This window comes from Amaranthus tricolor, chromosome 1, assembly GCF_026212465.1.
Source record: "Amaranthus tricolor cultivar Red isolate AtriRed21 chromosome 1, ASM2621246v1, whole genome shotgun sequence".
Lineage (NCBI taxonomy): Eukaryota > Viridiplantae > Streptophyta > Magnoliopsida > Caryophyllales > Amaranthaceae > Amaranthus > Amaranthus tricolor.
This window is the reverse complement of record NC_080047.1, coordinates 6,985,141-6,999,097: the sequence shown is the minus strand read 5'-3', so window position 1 is coordinate 6,999,097 and position 13,957 is coordinate 6,985,141.

The following is a 13,957-nucleotide window of genomic DNA, read 5'->3' as shown; positions in this document are numbered from 1 at the left end:
TCCCAAGCTGCTGTAGTTGAGGAAAAACCCAAGAAGAACTATAATTCGGAGGAAGACTCATTAATGATTTCTGCTAAGTCTGGGGATCTTTCTAATGATTAGGTTCTGGATTCGGGGTGTTCGTTCCATATGAGTCTGTAACATCTCGGAATAACTCGGGTCGTACGAAAAGAGAAAATGACCTTTTAAAAACGAGATAAGTATTATCCGAGTCAAACCGGGATGTTAGAAGGCAGTTTAAATGGGTTTGAAGTTAAGGAAAGCTTGCGGACCGAGTTCTATTAGTGTTATTATAAACTACTAGATATAAGAAATTCTTAGCAGCGGATAAGAACGAAAGTTAAATCAACTTATTACAACTTGAGAACGAAAATCGCCTCATAAAACCAAATGTTCTTTAAACTTAATTTAGAAGTTCTTATCAAGACTTCTATATCCTAACAATTTATTTCTTCAAGGGTCAATCCTCACTCCCCAGACCTGCAACTTAACTTACTGCTAGTCATTGCCCAGATAGAAAACAACATCATCGCAGGAACGTTAAGACCAAAAGTACACGTCAGCAAACGTCGCATACCAAATAAATAATAACACAAGAGAAAGTTTTAATTTATTAGCTGACAATTCACAGAACCGTACGCTTCGAACATGCTTACTAAGAATATTTATTTACATGTATAAGTTAGTCAGCCATACTGCTGTACTATCCAGCCATACTGCCGGTACACTTCAAACTCCATAAGTGAGACAATACATTAGGGGGAGCTAACCCCTAAGCAAGTCTCTACCATAGACACTCGCCTTACTTCGGTGTCTATGGTTAAGTATGCATACCCTCGCGGTGGCTCATAATGCCCTCATATACCGCGAGTAATTCATTTCCACCAATTGACGTCATACTACGTCCACTTTAAAGTTAGTGAGGTCATACTACCTCTGCTTATCAAAACAATGTATAAAAATTATTGATTCGAAAGATAACATTATCCGTACTATATATCCATGCTTTTCTTTTGTATACCATTATTATATGATACATCGGGCTAATGCGAACCACGCTGCGTGTACATACCTTAAGCAAGATAACCAACTCACAAGCGTCTTAATCAATTCCCGGTCACGAATCGACTTCCTACAAGGTTCAATCGTATTCGGGAAATAAGCACACATACACATTTTCCTCAAATCATCCATAACACACATATACAATCACATCCATACCTAGAACACTACACACAACATGAACATCCATCACATACTATAACATGGTATATACACAAAACCGGACAGCCTATACAATCTGTCCAGAAACTCAACTTAAAACTGTCAAACTGAAAATCCGACTTCACTGTTGCGTCCGGAAGGCGTCAAAACCCCCGGGTACCAATTTTCATAATTTATAACATAGTATAAGTATTTTTAACTTAATTTCAAAGTCAAAAATGCTCCAAAAACACATTTTTTTTTCACCATTTTCAAACCTACGGGATTTTGTCATTCCATCATTTTTTTTATCACAAAAATATAAATATCAATGCTTTATGTCCTATTAAATCTAAACAACAAAATTTACATAAAAATAAATTTTAATGAATTATTATTATATATATATATTTTTTTTCAATATAATTCTTTATACACAATTGTATACACACATACACATCACAAATTTACATGTATATATTTTTTTTCTACCAACATTATAAATCCCTTCTAGTAATCAATAAAAATAAATAAATAAATTCCTAACACCACATACATTTTTTTTTTATATGAGCAACCATTCTTTTTTTTTTTTTTTATGTATATACATATATATATATATATATATTTTTTTTTTTCAATCATTCATCAATCAATTCTTCACACATATGTAAACATATCTAAACCCTAAAAACCATACATTAATTTAGATAGAAAAACATCATACTTTCACACATGAATTTTAAATCATGAACAATCATAAACTATAAAATAACACACACATAAAAATCATAGAAATTTAAATTAAAACTTAAAAATAAAACTAGGTTAAGAATTACTCACAATTGCTCAAGAACAACACCAAAATTGATGAACCAAATTGGAGGATTTAGGCGTGAGAATTAGGGAGTTTTTGGGAGTGTTTTCTTTACTTGCAAGGTTTTAAAATGAAGGATGTAAAGCAAGGAATTAATTAAGGGATTATGGGATTTTATTGATGATAATTGCCTTAACCATTCATTTGCCAAAATGGAAGTTACAATCTTCCCCAAATCTTCCCTATGGCCGGCCACCCTATCAAATTCCCTCTTTTTAATTTTTTTTTTTTTTTGAAATTAAAGATAGATTAGGAAAAAGATTTGGACTTAAAATGGTTTTTATTGCCTTAAAAGTTGAAATCTCATGATTTAACCTACTAACAAAATAAATAATTTAATATAATTTAATAAATAATATATTCTTCAAAAAAAATAATAATAATAATATTACTAGTAAATCATTTAATATATCGGAAAAATATCGGGGTGTTACAGAGTCCGCGTCGAGACTGGTTTGATTTGTATGAGTCTATGGGGGTACGGTTATTATAAGTAACAATGCACCTTGTAAGATTACGGGTATTGGGTCCATGATATTGAGGACTGTTGATGGGCGAAAGTTAACATTGACTAAGGTGCGGCATGTCCCTGCTTTGGGGAAGAATCTGATTTCATTAGGTACCTTAGATGATTTGGGGTACAATAGAGTGTTTTCGGATGGGGAGTTGTCAATTTATCGAGGTTCTAAGTTATTACTTAAGGGTATCAAGAAGAACATCGTCTATGTCTTTGAGGGTGTTACACTGTCTAGTTCTGCGGTTACGCATCGGTGTCTCACCGGAAGATGACCAAGATTTGGCACATGAGGCTTGGTCATATGGGGGAGAAGGGGATGCAGCTATTGTCTAAGAGAGGTCTACTATCCGGGATTAAGGTTGGCAACCTTGAGTTTTGTGAGCATTGTGTGTTTGGGAAGAAACACAGGTCAAAGTTTAGCAAGGGTGCTCACATTACTGATGGTGTGCTCCATTATATCATTCAGATTGCTGGAGTCCATCTAGGGTTGAAGGTATGAGATATTTCCGCTATTTTGCGTCATTTATTAATGACAAGTCCGATACACATGGCTTAGGTTACTTAAATCAAAGGATGAGGCTTTCAAAGCTTTTAAGCAATGGAAAGTTTTGGTGGAGAATCGACAGGGTAGGAAGATCAAGAAGCCAGACAATGGGCTAGAGTTTTGCAAAGAGGAGGCTAATCAGTTCTGCGCAGATTAGGGTATTAGTCGGCATCATACGTCAGGATGACACCACAGCAGAACGGTGTTGCAGAGCAAGTTAATCAGACACTGCTTGAGAGAGTTCGATGCATGCTCTCTAATGCAGGGCTTGGGAGGAGGTATTAGAGTGAAGCTGTGATCACAACTTATTATATCATCAATAGGGGTCCTTATTCGGGAATTAACTTTGAAATTCCTTTTGAAATCTGGAGTGGTAAATTGCCTAGTTTCTCTACTTTGAAGATCTTTAGTTGTGTTGCTTATTATCATGTTAGTGAGGGTAAGCTGGATCCACGAGCCAAGATGGGGTGTTTTGTTGGGTACAGTGATGGTGTGAAGGGGTTTAGGATCTATTCACCTTCAGAGGGTCGGGTCATTCTGAATAGGGATGTTACTTTCGATGAGAGCACCATGTATTCCAAGAAGAGCTCGGAGTCTTCTGATTTGGAAAGGAAGGGGAGAACTTGCTACAGACAGATGGGGTGCTTAAGGTACATCAGTCATCCATTGCTGATTTACCTCGAGTGCAATTTATTGATGATGATGCTGAGGTTCCAGTGCCGGATACTCCTGAATCTGAAGTTGTTCCATCTTCTCCTAACTCTGGGGAGGAGGTGGAGCAGTCTAATCAGGGCTCATGTAGTCAATCTGACACCATTCTTGAGCAACCTAAACGAGTTATCAAGAAGCCTGTTAGGTTGATTGAAGAGATGGAAGGAAGGAATTGCTTTGTTGAAAATTTGACAAGTTATGCCTTGAGTGTAGCTGATGATGTAGAGTCATATGAACCTACCACGTATAAACAAGCAATTAGTTGTAGCGAGTCGGTGCAATGGCTTACTGCAATGGGTGAAGAGATGCAGTCTCTTTACAAGAATAGAGTGCAGGAACTTGTGAAGGTACTGGAGGGGAGGAAGCTTGTAGCATGTAAGTGGATTTTTAAGAAGAAAGAAAGGTCATTTGAATCTGAGAAAGTTTGTATTAAGGCTAGGCTAGTTGCAAAGGGGTTTAGTCAAGTAGAAGGGGTTGATTTTGTGGAGATATTCTTACCGGTGGTTTGACATACTTTTATTCGTGTGCTATTGTCAATTGTAGCACACTATGACCTTGAGCTGGAGCAGTTGGATGTTAAGACGACATTCCTTCATGGTGATTTGAAGGAGGAGATTCTGATGAAGCAGCCCGAGGGATTCGATGTTCCAGAGAAGGAGCACAATGCATTCAGATTGCTAAAGTCATTGTATGGACTTAAGCAATCTCTTTGCCAGTGGTACAAGAGGTTTGATTGTTTAATGGTTTTGCATGGTTTTGATAGGGACTCTTATGATTGCTGTGTGTATCTTAGTAAGCTGGATGATGGCATGATTTATCTATTGTTATATGTTGATGACATGCTTGTTGCCACGAAGAATAAATCTGATGTTGTTAGACTTAAAGAGTTGCTTAGCTCGGAATTTGACATGAAAGATTTGGATCCAGCTAAGAAGATTTTGGGTATCGAGATCTATAAGGAATCGGGCTAGGGGTAAGCTTTTCTTGACTTAGAAAAGTTACATTGAAAAGATTTTGTCTCGTTTTGGGATGGAGAAATTAAAGCCTATAAGTACACCAACATCTGTGAGTTGCAAATTGTCTTTGCCTATGTCACCTCAAATTGAGGAGAAGTTGGCATATATGTCTAGAGTCCCTTATGCCAACGCGATTGGTTGTTTGATGTATGCTATAGTCTGTACTAGGCCGAATATTGCGCACGCTGTCAGTGTTGTGTGTAGGTTCATGGCTCGACCTGAGAGAAAGCACTGGCATGGGGTTGAAAAGGATTTTTCACTACTTGAGAAGGACAGCTGATATTGGTCTTGTGTATGGGAATGGTAAGGAGTGTTTTGTAACTGGTATACTGATTCTAATTATGCAGCTAATGTCGATACCAGAAGGTCGGTGCCCGGGTATATGTTCACTTTTGGTGAATCTGTGGTTAGTTGAAAATCTACGTTGCAGTCTTTGGTTACGTTGTCTACTACTGAAGCTCAGTACATGGCTTTAACTTCTGCAGCTAAGGAGTCTATTTGGCTCAAAGGCTTGGTGGGTGAACTGGGTATTGCACAGGATTTTGCTACGGTGTATTGTGATAGTCTAAGTGCCATTTTCTTAGCTAAAGATCAAGTGCATCATGATCGGACCGAGCACATTGATGTCAGGTATCATTTCTTACGTACTAACAAAAGGGTAAAGGTAAAGAAGATTGGGATTGCTGACAACCCAGCTGATTTCTTTACTTAATCTGTTAAATTTAGTAAGTTTAAACATTGCTTAGACTTGCTAAATATTGATTACTATGTGATGTAGTAGGTCATTAGAGGCGGTGTTGGGGAGCTCCTATTTTAGGCATGTTGGCCTTAAGGTGGAGCTTTCCCGGGACTTGTGATATAGGTGGAGCATTATGAGTTGTTATACTTGGTGACGAGTATGTGATGGGTCATGGTTGAAGACTTGTCGGGATGGGTCTTGGTTGAAGATTTATCTGGATGTACGGCTTATGCATGAGCTTTGCATCAGGTTTTGGCTTGAGACATGTTCACTATGTGTTAATGTGATCGTTTGCTGAATACGAGTTTTCGTCAAGGTGGAGATTGTTGTTAATGGTGACTCAAACTAGCAAGTTACCACTGTTGAAGATGATGAACAGTAGCAAACGCCGACTCGGCGTCAATGTGGCCAAGATTGAAGACGACTCGGTGTGGTATGCTGTTTTTGAAGCAAATTTCCAGAGACTAATGCCGAGTCGGCGTCCGTGGTGTTTGGAGGACAGCCGACTCGGCTGTGATGGCTGCCAAACTGCTTTTTGTTCCAGAAGAAGAAGCCAACTCGGCGGCAATACGGGACGGAGAAAAGCAGAGTCGGCTGCGGTTACGTTTTGTGCGAGGAGCAATTTTTAATTTCTTTTGGTCGGTAATTTTGTGATACTTGGTACCCAAGTATCTGGTATTTAGGTTTTATTATAAGTACTTCCTTTTATTAGTACTAGGGTTCATTTAGCACAAATTGAGAGAGAGAGATCAGGAGAGAGCCATTGTTATTTGTGAGTGTTATTGTGATTCATCTTGTAAATTTTTTGCGATTATAGTGAAATTATTTGATCTTGGTGCTGATGGACGTAGTTATCACATTGATAATGAACCACGTTAAATCTCTTGTGTCATTTTCTTATTGTTCTTGTTTGTATTTCTTTATTTTTTCATTATTGTTCATCGATCTTACTTCCGCTGTCGCACAACAGCCTTCAATTCCTTCCGCAAGGTTACTTAGTAACGAAGTTAGGCCGACACGCATAACTTAAAAAAACTCTTGCTTTGTTAACTATATGCAAGCTTTATGAAGTAATATTTAAAATGGATGAATTGCCAAATACACTACTCATTACATTTACACTTTGACTAAAAAGCTCTCAATACATTGATTAAAGTATAACCAACAAATTAAAATAGAGGGATCATCAAAGTTACCTACACATTTATTTTTTATTTTTTTAGGTAATTTTGATTAGAATAATTATTTGGTGGTAAGTATCCATCATCCATGCATCTATGATCTATGCTAAACCATTAGGAAACTCGTTGGTCTTTACAAGTAATATTAATTGAATCATTGTTTACGATTGTTGGAACTAAAAAATTATAATCTAATCCATTTCAATGAAATTATTATAAAAGAGAATTTTTAATTTTTAATTTTTAATCGTTGGTATAAGAATTGGAATAATTATATTAAAATAAATAAATCAATAAAAGAAATATATCAACGAGCTCAAAAGAATAAATACATTTTGGATAAGCATTTGAGAAAAAATAATCACTCTCAATCAATTAAAATATAATCACTCTTATTATATTACTAGTTTTATTTATTTTTTTGGTCATTATTCACTTATCACTCTTAATTTATAAAAGTATTTTATTTTTAATTAATAAAAAAAAAATTAAGTAGAATCTTATTCGATTCGTCATACAAAATTATTAATATTAAATTTTTATAATTTTTAAAATATTATTTTAACAAATATATATATATATATAAAAAAAAGACTAGTAGATATACATTAACTAAATTATAAAACTACTATAGATGATTATATGCATCATATGACATGGCATTGATGTAGTGTCCCCCAACTATCCAAAAAAGTTACAAACTTTTCCACAGGATTAGTCCATTTGTAATCAATGGGTCCCCCAACTCCCTTTTCCCTTATCATCTCAACCACCATTGCTCATTGCCATAAGCATCCTTGCAATTACAGACAATTAATTTTCAAGCTACTGTAACTAATTACTTCTCCATATAATTATATGTCTTCTTTATATAATTAATTTTACTTTTAATTCACTCACTGAATCACTTATATTTTTATTTACGTGAAGTTATATAATTTTTATTTTAAAAATAAAAAATGCATGTATCCGATCTGAAATTCTACCCAAATAAAGATTATTTAATGATATTGAAATAATGAAATGTTATAATTGGTTTATGAAACTGCCCATGATTTGTTGTTTTCAGATGAAATTCAATACCGTGAAAACTAACCAGAGCTAGCAAATTAAACTATAGCTGTTAATAAAAATTCATAACAAAACAACAATAATAATTGATTCAATAAACTAACATTAAAAAATAATTAATCAAAGATCACAAGAAGATATTAACAACAAATTGTAAAAGTAAAACATATAATAAATGAACATATATATTTTCTCTCAAAATGGTAATTTTATTTACAAAATATAAATATAATAATTAAACTCCTCCAAAATATATGTACAAGTCCATACTTTAATTAAATTACTAATTATTAGTCAAGGAAGAAGACCAGGGTAAGGAAAAGGAACTTGATAATTATAATTAAGTTGATTACGAGTGTGAGGATGAATTTCAGCATTATCAGCATCTAAACTACGATGCATAGCTGTTTTAACTGCTTCTGCAAAAACAACCACAAATTCTAACCCTAATCTCACTAACCCTATGCACATCTCCAACTCTTTTATTACCATTCCTCCCATTCTCACTTTTTTTAATTACTTTCTTGGTTTTTTTTTTTTTGTTTTTTTGGGTTTGACTTTTTTAAAGCAATTGAATAATATTGAGTGATCGCTTTTTGAGATAAAATGTTGTTTTTAGGTTTAGCCAAATGTTTCATGTTATTGGGGAGAAAAGGGGTTTATATATTGTAGGTATTTGGAGAAGGGTGATGATGAGATTGGCTTTCTTAGGTTGCTAAGGTTGAACTTTTCTTTAAAATGGCTCTTGTTGTTTCCAAAGGCCATTTTTTCTATCTTTTTCTTATTTATAAGTCTCTCTCTTGCATGATTAAGGTACTAAATTTGGACCAATCCATAGCATTAAAATATCTAGTGGATCAAGCACTTGCAAAAAAAAAAAAAAAAAAAAAAAAAAATAATCAATTCTTGTCTCTGTCTAGTTAAAGCAATGAGATTTTTGAAAATAGGGAAATTTCACATCGAACTTTCATGAAACATCAGTGGTAGCACTTTTATAAGATTTTTCCACATAGTAGATTCCAGTTTATGCCTTATCTAACTGTCGTAGCATTTTCCGTTAAATTCTTGTCAATTTCCGTTTAATACACCATTTAGACATTTCTACCCTTATTAAGTGTTAGTAGTTATCTTTATAATTTTTCCTAAACCTTGTTTATGGTCTCAAATGTTTAATTCACATTTTGACGTTTAATTCACCATTTAATTTATCAAAGCTCTCTATTTTGTTTTTATTCAAATTGTTGTCTTTATAATTTAACCTAGTTAAGTACATATATATTAGTGCTTGAAATGTACCTTTTGAACTTTATAATTCTAATTAAATACATTAAGTGAACATTATGACTTATATAATAGTGCTTAAGACACCTTTTATTGAAAATGTAAGCAATTTTAATGAAAATAAAAGTGTTACAAAATTTGAGAGCGTTGATGAATTAAACGTCAAAATGGTGAACTAAATATTTGAGAGCATAAAAATGATTTAGGAAAAATTATAAAGACAATAACCAACACTTAATAGGGGTAGAAACGTCAAAATGGTGAATTAAACGGAATTTGATGAAAAATACTACTGCAGTTAGATGAAACATAAACTGGATGCTACAATTTGAAAATGTCTTACAAAAGTGTTACCACTGACGTTTCATAAAAGTTTGATTCTACCATATGGAATTTCCTTCAAAAATATAAGAATGAATATAGAGAGTAAATATAATGGAGTAAGTTTTAAAGTAGAGGAACCAAATTAATGAAGACGGACTAAATAAAAGATGAGGCAATTAAATGGAATGAAGAGAGTATAAATACCTAAGATTTGTGTCTTTTATTGATTTAAAACGTGTTAATTAAAATTGAGTGGTTTAAAATATTTGTGTACTTAGATTGATATACGTTTGCTAATAACATCCCTAACAATTGATACTTAGATTGATATATTTAAATGACTGCTTCTTTTATGTTGAGCTTCATCCTAACCTTGTAATTCAAATTATCGAAATATTATGATTAACTAACTTATTATTCTCAATCTCTTATTTTTCTAATTTTATTCGAATTTCTATTTTCTATGATTATTATGATGATTTTTATTTATCCAGTTATTTTTATATTTATTATTTTTTATCGAACTTGTTAATGATAATGTTATGACAAACGCAAAACAAGTTTGTAAATAATTTATTATATATTTACGTTGTATAATTCTTATATATAAGGTATAATATTTTGTTTAGAGCCCGGAAAATGTTCAAGAGACATGATCAAGACGTCTCTATTCGACTATGTTGGATAAACAAAATTACAAAATGGATTGAATACTTGACAAAATTATTACTATCAATTATTGCTTACCACTTGTTTGGTTAGTGATATTAATTGACGGTTATGAGAATAATTTTTAATGTAAAGTTTTATAATATGTATCATGTCATCTCCATAGTAATAAAAGTTTAATTATAAAAAGTTTTTTGTTCACAATTTTACATTACCATATGTTTAAATTGTACTGCATTGTAATAAATTTTATGAAGAAAATGATACTGTTGAAAGTAAATAAGCATGATCGTAAAATTTATTAAAAAATTATTCTACCAAAAATACATTAACTTTCCATTTCAATTTTGACCATTTAACACAAATTACCAAACATGTGGTTTAAGTAATGCACAAGAGTTCATAATATGTCACACATTGTAACCCTCTTCAAAGTAGAAATTTCCCTAATCAATAGGAAATGTAACGCATATTAATAAAATTGTAACCTCTCCTTATTAATGGAAAGCTGGAAATGTAATTGATCTTATATAATTTCTGGAATGTACTATTTCTGTCGTCAAGTGATCATTGCGATCACGCTATCATGAATCGATATATATCCGATTTCGTAAATGAATCTGATTTATTCGACTTCAAAATGAATTTTAAATTATAAAAAATTAATATGGACAAAAGACTCGATGACCCGAATATATAGCACCAAATATTAAGAAAATAGTAGGGACCACTAATGTAGAAATGATTAAAATTGAGAAAAAATAAAAAAATATATGCAAATAAAAATTAAAATAACTGGTGAAACACTACCTATTTAAAAAATACTGTAAATATAAAAGAACAAATTAAAATAAAAGTATGAGAATTTTTTAAAGGCAGAAAATAATTCACAAATTTCTCATTTAAATTGATTTTTATCATAATACAATTTTAAAATTAAACTCGTATAAGATTTGATTGCTCTAAGAAACTATCGTGACAATGTTTTTTTCCATTATAATGACAAAATTAAATGCGAATTTTATCCCCACAAAGAAAAAAGTCCCCACTAACTTTACAAAACCTCCTTGTATTTCCACGTGTCTCAATCGTAATTGGTTATAAATATAATTTCAATCTTTAAAAATCAAATTACATCATGGCCTTATCCACATAATTCAAACACGACAATCTTGGGGTATACTCGTTTTCTTTGTTAAATTGTCTGATCTCCATTCTCCTTTTCTTTGTTAAATAGACAATTGCATTAACTAGTAATATTCCTTCCTATTACGATACTCGTTACATTTTAAAAATAATATTATTTATTTTTAATTATGTTTTATTATTTTCAACTCATATATAAGAAATAATATAGTCATTGTTTCAGTCATGAAACGAGGAAGTACAAATGACATTTAAATACCCGGATAAAAGGTGTGGTCGGGGATAACTGTCAGTATACTGAAAATGTTTATGATCCTTCCGCTGATGAGACCTCAAATCCTGCAATACAACGTTAGCCTTGTCCGGGGGGTGATTTCCCGGAAAACCCCTCCGACGCTCAAGTCAGATCGGGAGACAGAAAGTAATGAATATATGATAATGAATGAATACAAGATTAACGGATTGTAGGATGAGTTCAGATCAATTTAAGGAATATTTGGTTCAGTATAGATTGTACGTAGGAGGGTGAATATTATTGTGGTGTAACGATAGCAATATAAAAGCTTAGTTCGGTGCAAATGATGTACGCGACATGTATTTACAATGGTAGAATGGAGATTAAATGGTGAATAAATGTGGGAATCACGGGGATGATGGGTGAGTGGTAGATTATGGTGAGTAATGGGTAGTTATTTTAAGAAGTTATTGGACCGAGTTGGGTGGTTAGGGTTTGACTAAATAAATTACGGGTTTATTTATTTGACCCCATAACATTAGCCCCACGCATGAAGAGTGATAGATGAGGGAATTTAATGTAGCGAGGGTATCAGTCTTTATGCGGAAAAAATCATACCTGTGATGCAGATCAAATAAATATTCGGAAGAAACCATGCAATAAGGTCCGAATAAGGTAAACTTCGAATTTTTGCCTCGATGGGCCCATGATGGTGGAAGCCCCATGAATTATAAATATTTGGCCTTTGGGCCACTTTTGATGATTCGACTTTTAGAGCCTGATATGATGATTCGGCATTTGAGCGTGATATGATGATTCGACATTTGAGCTTGATATGATGATATGGTCTGGCAGTCAAACACCTGTGACTTAGATAAGGAATCATACTAGATGAATCCTTCGAAAGCATTGATGAATATTCGGATCAGACATAAGTCTGCATTTAAGGAATATTTGGATCGGACGTAGGTCCGCATTGCCCAGCCGTCAATCACCCGGGACTTAGATAAGGAATCATACTAGGTGAATCCTTCGAAAACATTGATGAATATACTGATCGGACATAGGTCCGCTGAATAAGTGATCGAGTTATCAAGCTAGGTGATACTCGCTAGAATATTTTGATCGGACGTAGGTCTGCATTGCCCAGCCGTCAATCACCCGGGACTTAGATAAGGAATCATACTAGGTGAATCCTTCGAAAACATTGATGAATATACTGATCGGACATAGGTCCGCTGAATAAGTGATCGAGTTATCAAGCTAGGTGATACTCGCTATGAATACATTGACAAATAACGCCCAAAATCACTCGTTTTGGGGCTTAATAAGAGTCCGAGTTACCAAGCAAGGTGACACTCGCAAGGATTTCACTTTCAAACTAGGTGAAATTTTGATAATTAAGATAAATACTTTGAAAATATTGCCCAAAATCAATCATTTTGGGACTTCAATAATAATATGGCTTTCAAACTAGGTGAAAGCTTAGATGATTCCATAATATGACGAATAATGCCCACATGTTGGGACTTTAATAATAATATGACTTCAAACTAGTTGAAAGCTCAGATGATTCCATAATGTGACAAATAACGCCCACGTGTTGGAACTTCAATAATAATATGACTTTCAAACTAGGTGAAAGCTCAGATGACTTTATACACTCATCATTGAAAACCACATATAAGTAAGACCCAATATATTAAGAATAATAATGGTGAAGTATTGAATTCCCATGCAGAAATAATATAATATTCTTCCAATGTGTCAATATCATACTTCATCACTTTTCATGTTGACCCATGAATATAACAAATATAAAACACCCGATATATGTTGATAAATAAAAGCAAGAGTAACCGTATGATCATCATCAGATTAATATAATATATTCTTCACTTGGCAATACTAATCAAAGATTTACATCGTTTATGTAGCATTTCATAAAAAGGCCATGGTGATGATTTTGCTTTATGTATCAAGTTACCTGAGATTGTTTTCTCACGGGTGGATGGTTCGAACCACTGTCAGATCATACCCGGATCCAGCCATTACAATCAATATAGGTAGTTTTCCGGGGATCTGATTAAGATAGTTTGAACCACTGTCAGATCGTACCCGAATCCAACCAATACCTTGAATTGGGCAATATTTGGAGTAATTTTTTCAGATTGAAATCACGTAGCTGAAGCTAGTTCGGAAACGTTCTACGGGTCATCTAATCCTTTAGATAGTGCATCAAACCGAACTTCAACAATGAGACTGAATTTTTTGGTCAGTGAAGTTGGTTTGGAAACGTTCTATGGATCTAATAACCCTTTAGAAGGTGCATCAAACCAAATTTGGGTCCGACTTTATGATAATACGTCATGAAAATTACTCAACCGGGTCTTCGATGATTCGGATGTAGCATAACTCGGCTACTTTCAATACTTAGACAATT